Genomic DNA, 10,000 nt, shown 5'->3' on the forward strand with positions numbered 1-10,000 from the left:
GAGCGTTTGATTCGAGTGTCTGGAGGGTCCGTCTGAACCATCACGTCGTCAGAGACCCCGGCTCCACCTCACGCAGCAGCTGAATCCAACATTCAACTCATGTATGGAAACAGATTTCTTTAAGACGCAAGACGCTTTTTCTCGTCACCCAGACACAAAGACTGGATTCAATAGTCAGAGACCAACCCTCATCACAGGCTCTTTAAACTCTGCTCCGTTGTTCCTACACGTCAACAACAGTCCAGCAAAGTCTCGCTGCTTCGGTCCTCTCATCCGTTCTATAAATACGGATAAATATGGATTTCTGAGTGTTTTTCTCGAGGCACCGTGTCTTCAGCTGAGGCCTAAACACAAAGTCTAAACTCGTGTAGGACCAACAGACTGTGAGCTCACAAGATTCAGTATCCAACAATGGCCTGAAAATAACCATCGCAATCATTTCTGTGACAATATCTTCTGCAACAAGAAGAAGTTGTCGTGACGAGGCCTAGTGACACGGACGAGTGGAGGCTGTGAGACGCACTCAGGCTCCGATACGTCGTGAGTGAACCTGTCGCTCTGCGCTCATTTGTGTCTGAATTTGTGTAAGTAATTCAGAAGGCCCTGTAGTGCCAGAGGTTAATCTGCAGAAAGATCTTTGTCAATGTAGCTGAGAGAGGGAGACGCACACATAGTGTGTGTGTGTGTGTGTGTGTGTGTGTGTGTGTGTGTGTGTGTGTGTGTGTGTCCAGACCATCTGTCTTGGATCCTAATTGAATGATTAGACAGGCCTCGTTTTTCAACCCTTCATCATTTATTCTTCACAGCTTCCAAATCTGATTTCTGAAGTGTGTTTGTGTGTGTGTGTGTGTGTGTGTGTGCGTGTGTGTGCGCACGTGTGTGTGCGTGTCCACATCAAAAGAAAATGTAGCTCTGTGTTCCATTCTTATCAAAAGCTGTCATCCACTCACACACACACACACACACACACTCACGCCGCTCAGACCTGGTTTCCATTCTGCTCCGACACTTGGTCACGTACACACTCGTTGGACACCGCTGACGTGCTGCGATGCAACAGGACGACGCGACCAGTCCGCACGTACACCGGTACTTTTCAAAACAGCTCTGTCAATGTGTTCTGGCCGTTCCAGGTATCTTTCTCTAAGTCCTCTTTGACGGTCCTGCCTACCCCCTCCATCCTTCTCTACCTTTGCCTACCCTAACACCATCCTGATATACCTTCTCTTTCCTCCAACACCTCCTCCTCCTCCTTTCTGTTCCCTACCCACTGTGATTCCTTCTCTAGTTTCTTCCCTTGATTTGACCTAACTTGTTCCTTGTTTACCTCCTAATCTACACTTTTCATTCGAGGCCATTATTTGCTCAAAAAGACCAATTGTATTAACTCTGTCATTTCAGATGTTACAACATGTTTTCTGTGTCATTGTAGGTCAGAGTTTATCTGAATTAAAATGAATCAACCTCTAAACTCTTCAGTCCACTCGTCTTCCTTCGGCTTCAGGCTGAATAACGATGATGAACAGACACTTTCATATCTGCTCCATTGTTCCTGACGACTTCACTGTTTTTAATGAGGATTCTTTTCATTTTCCTTCCTCGCTGTGTTGTTGTTTACTACTCGTTATGAGTTGTGGCCTCATGCTGCAAAGAGTCTTTTAGGTTTTAATAAAGACGGAACTCAGACAGGATTTGCCCGACCTTGTAAATCTTCATTAAGTGCTCAGACGGGCAGAAACTCTCAGTTTTTAAACAACATCTCATTTTGACTTCTATTCAAGCTTTTATCGCAGTGTCCAACTCACTTTCTGTTGTTAGCCGTGGATAATAACCTTGGAGCAAGTAGGTTCCCTCCTAATTTAGCAGTGTGCTGCCTTGCCCAAGGGCAAACTGGAACTTTAAGTCACTGACAACAGAGATGTGGCTACAGGACGAGGTACAAAAACAGACGGATGTTAGCCACAGACACCCAGAGTGAAGAGGACATGTTACGAAACACGGAGGGAGGCAGACGGGGGGATTTCTGGGTCAAAGCACCAACACAGACGACCCAGCAACAACAAGCGTCGCCCTCAGGACGGACACACACATGCACATGTGCAAGAAGAAAGTCCCAGTGATGCACAAATGTGCAGACAGACGCTGCAGCTTCCACAGTCGAGCAGGATTCACCGTCAACAGTCACACGTTATTAACACGCATAACCCACGTACTGTGCACACACACTTTACATACATACACTGTCATACCACGTTTGATGCTACAGGCAAACAGGTGACCCATGAAAGAGAAACCCTGGCTCCAGGTTCACTGACACACTTTTACTTTAATTTCACCTCATTGTTTTCAGAATCTAGAGAAGGTTCTGAGGGTCCCCTGTAAGGTGCTAGTGGTTAATGAGGAGGCTGTCATGATTGTTTAAGTTGTTCTAGGGGTTGTTGAAGGTTTAATGATCAGTGGGGAGGTCCTACAAATGGTTTTAACAGTCATGAAGAAGGTTCTAGTGGTCCCTTAGGGGGTTATGGTCTTTAACAGGTTGTAGGGTTAGTGAGGAGGTTCTACAAATGGTTTTAACAGTGGTGAAGAAGGTTCTAGTGGTCCCTTAGGGGGTTATGGTCTTTAACAGGTTGTAGGGTTAGTGAGGAGGTTCTACAAATGGTTTTAACAGTGGTGAAGAAGGTTCTAGTGGTCCTTTAGGGGGTTATAGTCTTTAACAGGTTGTAGGGTTAGTGAGGAGGTTCTACAAATGGTTTTAACAGTCGTGAAGAAGGTTCTAGTGGTCCCTTAGGGGGTTATGGTCTTTAACAGGTTGTAGGGTTAGTGAGGAGGTTCTACAAATGGTTTTAACAGTCGTGAAGAATGTTCTAGTGGTCCTTTAGGGGGTTATGGTCTTTAACAGGTTGTAGGGTTAGTGAGGAGGTTCTACAGGTGGTTTGAACAGTCATGAAGAATGTTCTAGTGGTCCCTTAGGGGGTTATGGTCTTTAACAGGTTGTGGGGTTAGTGAGGAGGTTCTACAGATGGTGTAAGTAGTCATTTAGAAATGTTCAAGTGTCTGCTCACAGATGCATGACTTTATGTCAATTAAAAAAAGAACCAACAACATTATCTCAACACTGATGGATTACTGTATTCACCTGCAGCCCTTTGCCTGTCTCACGGGAAAAGACAGCAGCTGTCTGGAAGTTTGAACACAAACTCCTCAGATCTAATCAATGAAGCTGATGAGGAAAAAACTGATTGGTGCATTTGTCAAAATAGAATCTAGGTCACACACGTGTCAATGGTCTTTTACAAGCAGGAGGACTGATCCACTGTGTTTCTTTGTCCGTCCCTCTTTGAATATTCTCTGCTCTCTCCGTCAGCTTTCTTTTTTTTGTGAACTGTAGAAACAGCTTCTCGCATCTCGTATCAGCCTTTACATGTGTCCAACTGACTGACAGTGACATTACACCACTTATACCGGAAAAATAAGATGTGCACACAACTAGAACACCAGTCAGTAGAGCCGACACCTCCACCAAGGCCCAACACTCCTTCGATCCAATCAGGTCGAACCAATCATCTCTCCCACTCCTAGATATCAGCCCTCCAAATGTTTTTTTCAACAATGATTGATTCTGGCCCCTTTGTCCAGATCACACCGACATTCAGTGGATTCTTTCTTTGAAGTTTACTGGAAATCTGTTCTTGTGTAATCAATCTGACAAACTAACCAACGGACAGGGGTGAAAACATAACCTCTCGTCTATCCAGGTCACGTGTGACTCTTCTCTTCTACTGGAGCTTGTCGACTGGTGACTGAACTGGTTCTCCTTTCGTCTCCACCGCCCTCCACTCGCCATGGAGATGGGCGCAGGATGGAATGCCATCACACTTCTAAGACGTGGCGATAAATCAGCTTCCAAACACGTCATATCTCAACTGCTACGAACACATGTTCCGGTTACAGAGCTGGAGAAGACACATCACTGTACACACAGCGCGGTCATCAGCATGTGGACACGGGAGTCCTTGGTGGTCAAAAGAGGTCAAGTGGCCGACCACATGCGACAAAGCTCCGCCTCTGCGGACACTCGCTCTCCTCTCGCTTCCTGTTTCTGTGGCCGAGTCACAGCATCAACACTCAAACAGCAGAATGGACCTTTAGTGAGTTACAGCAGCGACTGTTCCTTCTTTCTATCTATTCACGCACCCATGAGTGTGTGTGTGTGTGTGTGTGTTTGTGTGAGTGTGTTCACAGCCATGCACTTGGCGTAGGTGAATGCGAATTCTGTCCTCCTTTATTTCCATACCATTTCAGCTATTCATCAGATACACTATGAGCCTCCTGCTCTCTGTGTGTGTGTGTGTGTGTGTGTGTGTGTGTGTGTGTGTGTGTGTGTGTGTGTGTGTGTGTGCAGAATCGCTGTACGCTTGGTTTGCTCTTCCCTGCTCCGAGCGTTTTCTCGAATCAAGCTACAAACACTGTCGCTCTGCATCGGCCTCGTTCCATGTTTGTTCCATGTGTTTGTTCGACCTCTCGTGACAAACATGTTTCAGACAGGTAACATGTCACATGTCTGTAATATTTTTCAGACATTTCTACTAGAAGAACCAGTTTTTCTAGGAGAAGAACCAGACACCCTGAGGATCACTGGGGCCAAAACTACTGACAAGCGAGCACAACCCGTCGAGTTCTGATGAAGACGTAATTCAGGATTTAGGGTATATCTAAGTTTTCAGGGCCCCGATTGTTGTCGTTCATATCGTCCGATGTTACTTTTGAGTCTTTGCTGAGTCGTATTAGGACACGGTGCACGTCCATCGACCACGACCTGAACGTCAGCAGGGAAGTGTTCTGGGCTGTTATAGTTCTGCTCCACGACCTCCACGACCTCCACGACCTCCACGACCTCGCAGCGTGATCGGCATGTGAGCTCTTGTTGTGCTCGCCACACTCTGCTCACTGGAACGCCTCCGTGCTAAGCGGCTCTCCGCAGGTGAGGCACCTCACGATGCCGTCAGCTCGTTCGCTCCACTCCTGAAAGCAGTGTCCCCGTCACTCCCACGGAAACGCCTTCACCTCAGAGGACCAGGAGCGGCAGCAGTGAATATGCAGCAGCTTCAATTCAATTAGCCTGAGAGGGGAAAGCACATTTTGTCACCGTGCTGCTGCTGCTGAGAGCGGAGCGGCTGCCCAACGCAGGAAATGATTCACTGATATCAGGCGGAGAGCCAAGCGGAGCTGGCAGACGACCACGCCGACCACGCCGGCCGTTTGGCTTCAGGATCGGTGGCGGTGGGGGGGGGGTGACCCTGACATGCAGCCGCCTCCGTGCGTCACTTTGTGTTGGACGAATCCTTCACGCCTTCGCGGACGCATTAGTTCTCCTCCATTACAGAGAGTCTTCATTGTCTCCGGCGGATCCTCATCATCTCCAATCGTGGTTCCCAGGGGATTCACCCCGACCATGGCTTTTCATCTCGCTCCACCGCGAGGCTGCAATTTAAATGTATCCAATACTTTGGATTTACAACCAAATTGGCTGCGGAACTAATTCCCGTTTGACTCGGGGTCATGGCATCGTGTAAAGCGGCACCACAATAAAAAGCCTCTCGCTGCATTATTGACGATGTATTAATATACTAATATACTTTCCACCATCTCTGCTTTCAGCACCGATTCACAGGCTGCTGTTCCACTCACTGAAATACAGAAACCATCCGCTGCCAGAGTTTCCCTTCGAGCAGCGACGTCGACGCTCAGCAGAAGTAAGACGAATCTTTGTACATGGCTGCTGAGATAAAAACCCTGAACGGACACTGGAAACCGAACCCAGAATGGAAGCAGCTATTATCGTCCAATACTATAATAAGTACCAGAAGCAAACGGACTTAGAGAGCGTTGACTGGCCACTGGGACTAAACTGTGTGTATCCGACTTCAGAAAGAAAGAAACCAGTGAATGTGCTGGTCGTGGATAACGGTTCTTTCCTCCCACTCACTGAACCCCTGATGTTCCTGAACATGACTTACATGAAGGACATCACAACTAAATTGTACATCACGCCTCATCTTCTATATGTTCCTCACAGGAAGGACTGTCACGATAACCGTGTACTGTACGAGAAGTCGATGATGTAATTATCGCGACAGGCCTACTCACAGGTTTCTAGAATCTTCAGCTACAAACTACGGCTGTCAGATAAAGAAATGTCGGAATGATTGGAATAAATCTCATCTGTGCCTTGAAATATATTTCATTATTCAAATTTGATCCAAAACTTTAAAGTACAAACAGAATAAGAATCAAGGTGAATGTGTTTGAGTCGTTCTTTTTCTGATGATGTCACAGCACTGACATCACGCGCGTCGTCCGTGTGCGTCACACCATCTGCTCTCCGGACGCGTGTCCGTCCCGGTCGCAGCCAATCACAGACACATCGGGTGATGACATCACATCCGACGCACGTCACAATGATGATAACAAAATCTAAAATACAAGAAAACCCAAAGGTCCCTTCAGAGAGCTCACAACTCCAATCGTCTGCAAACTGCAGCCAACCGGCCACTTTCTGCCCCCTAGTGGCCAAGTATCAGTTAACGCAGCTTTAAAGGAAATTCAGATCATTTGAGGGATTTTTTAATATAAGACGGTGAAGAGGATCTAGTGTAAGTGACAGTTCAGAGCAGGAGGGGGCAGGTTTTCACTCACACACAAATCATTTCTTATCATAATTTCCATATTCTCCACAGACTCAGCGAGTGTCCGCTCCGCTCACTGAGGAGCTGCCATCAGTTCATATTCTGGTCAAGGTCGTATTGAAGATAAAGTGTTTTATAGGCGTCGTCCAATCCCCATCGGAGAGGAGAGGAGGGGCGGAGACTCCGCCTCCAAACACAACAGTTTCCTGCTGACGTTAACCAATCACGCTAATCATCCTCTTTTTTATGATTCTTTCATCGGTTCAGTTTTAGACTCACTTCTAACTTCAGTCCCTCTGATCTTGTTTCCCTTTTCTTTCCGTCCGAGCATCATTCATTTTTCCCCCTCCCTTCCTTCTGTCCTTGCTTCCTTTCCTTCCTTCTCTAATTGTTTCCTTCTCGTTCTTCCCTCCAGTATTCCTTCTTCACTTCCTTCTGTCCTCACTTCTTTCATTTAGCCCGAGCTCCCTTTGTTCCAGCTCCCTTCCCCTCTCGTCATTAGCGCGTCGTGTTTTTCTATCTCGCCGCTGTATGTTTTATCACCTCCTCCTCGGCCGCAGCCTCGTCAGTGGTCACATTCAAGGAAACATGCGTCAGAAAGCGAAGCTGCAGCTGTCGGGCCGAGCGACTCCAGACGCAGACGTGAAATGTACCAGGAGGTTTAGTCTGATGAAGACGAGGCGGATGTGAAGGAAACTCTTCACGACACTGAACCTCTGCAGCGTCCGTGCAGCAAAAGGAACGGTGAAGGAAACCAACAATGTCCTCGTGTCCTCGGAGCTGAACTCAGCAGAAGTGAAATGATGAACAGAGAAAGAACAACAGGCTGAAATAAGAGATACAGACACAAATAGAAAGCTATGTGCCCTTGCATGTGTGCAAGCATGCATCAGTGTGTGTGTGTGAGAGAGAGAGAGCTCGTACAGTATATGTACATGTCCACAGAGACTGCAGCAAGACTTGGAAAATATGTATATCCTTCAGTTCATTCACTGTTCCTCACAGTCGGTCCCTGAGTCAAAGTCAAATTCAAAAAAACTTTTCCAGCTGCTGCTCCGATGTTCGACATTAGAGAAGTGTCACAAACAAGGAAACACACACACACACACACACACACACACACACACACACACACACAGACACTCACACACACACACGCACGCACACACGCACGCACTCACACACACACACACACACACACACACACACACAGACACTCACACACGCACACACACACACGCACACACACACACACACACACAGACACTCACACACACACAGACACTCACACACACGCACACACACACGCACACACACACACACTCTAAGGGGAAATCAGAGCCACACCTGTGGCTCGCTGCTCTCAGCCAATCAGGAGGACGGAAGAGATTCAGGAAACACGGGGCTCATCAGGCCGACTGGACGTTTGTCTGGATAAATGGTTTGATAAATGTTTCAGACCAGGAGAAGAGAGGAGAAGAGAGAAGAAGAAAGGAGAAGAGAAGAGAAGAGAGGAGAAGAGAGGAGGAATCATGAGACGATTACAACGATGGAAAGATGAAGGAGGAAGAAAAACCAACACTCACTCACTCACACTCTCACACACACACACACACACACACACACACACACACACACACACACACACACACACACACACACACACACACACACACACACACACACACACACACACACACACACACACACACACACACACACACACACACACACACACACGGTGAGATGACGTGTCGTCAGATCATTGTCTGATGACATCACCACCGTGCCCGGCCTGCCCTCCTTCATCCCTCTTCTTCTTCTTCTGTCCTCTCTTCTCCTTTTCCTTCCTTCCTTTCTTAACATCACTCCTCCTCCCTTCCCCTTCTTTCGCTCTTCTCTCTTCTCTTCTTCCTTCACTTCCCTTCATCCTCTCTTCTTCTATTCCTTCTCTCCTTTTCTCTTATTTTTCTGTTTACTCCTTCATTCCCTCTCTTTTCTTCTTCTCCTCATTCTCCTTTTCTCTCCCTTTTTTTCTTCTTTTCCTTTCATATCGTTCTCTCCCTTTGTTTTCTCCCTCTTCCTCTGTTGGTTCTCGTCCTCTCTTTTCTCATTTTCTGTCCCCCTATTTTCCATCCGTTATCGCCCTCTTTTCTTCTTCTTTTCTATCCATTATCACTCCTTCTCTTTTCTCCTCCTCCTCCACCTCCCTGGCATATCTGTCGTTCCACCTCTCCAGTGTCAGCACTCTGTCGCTCAGCTGTCACTTTCAAACTGGGACACACACACACACACACACACACACACACACACACACACACACACACACACACACACACACACACACACACACACACACACACACACACACACACACACACACACACACACACACACACACACACACACACACACACACACACAGAAAATGATCAGCCTGTGGCTCGCGAAGCCTCCACCCGCGATGTTGTTTCAGCCACTCTCACACCATACCAACGAGGACACACACACACACACCTTCTACCTGCAGTTGCTTTGGGCAGTCACAGCAACAGGACACGTCAGTTAGGTGTGTGTGTGTGTGTGTGTGTGTGTGGTACTAAACTGTGCTCTAATAATACCTACACTTAGATTAGTTCCTTCATGGGAGTTCAGAGATGCATAACTCTGTGTGTGTGTGTGTGTGTGTGTGTGTGTATGTGTGTGTATGTGTGTGGTTAGTCAATGATGTCTTGCCAAACACCTCTGCCCAAAGTTTGAAGAGAGAAATAAAGAGAGAGGAGAAGAGAAACGATCAGTTCACAGTTTTAAAGTATTGATTATTGTTTCTTTCCAGTTAATTACAAAGCTGGAGGCTGCTGCTCCGGTCAGACCCTGAGGTCCTGCCCTCAACGTACACAACATGAATCAAAGTGCATGAGCGAAACACCCACAGACGGACAGACGCACAAATTATGTATTTCTATAACTGTGTGTGTGTGTGTGTGTGTGTGTGTGTGTGTGTGTGTGTGTGTGTGTGACCTCTCCATCCCAACTCATATTGAGGTGATCTCCCTGAGCGTCCGTCTTTACGCCTCGTCATCACTCAGACACACACACACCTTCCTTCATTAGGCATCAATATTCAGGTTCATTTTAATTTAGCACTAAAGGAGGTCAGACGAGCGAGCTCATCACCCTGTTATAGCTTCGTCATGCGTACTCGCTCACACACACACACACACACACACACACACACACACACACACACACACACACACACACACACACACACACACACACACACACACACACACACACACACACACACCTAT

At 47.1% G+C, this 10,000-nt stretch overlaps 1 protein-coding gene across 1 annotated transcript in view; it reads right to left on the bottom strand.

Annotated features, from left to right (window-relative positions):
- Positions 1-10,000, bottom strand: part of LOC118291151 (sodium channel protein type 4 subunit alpha-like) — a 99,593-nt gene that overhangs the window by 80,357 nt on the left and 9,236 nt on the right. The window lies entirely within an intron of this gene.

Source organism: Scophthalmus maximus, chromosome 21 (genome assembly GCF_022379125.1).
Source record: "Scophthalmus maximus strain ysfricsl-2021 chromosome 21, ASM2237912v1, whole genome shotgun sequence".
Classification (NCBI taxonomy): Eukaryota; Metazoa; Chordata; class Actinopteri; order Pleuronectiformes; family Scophthalmidae; genus Scophthalmus; species Scophthalmus maximus.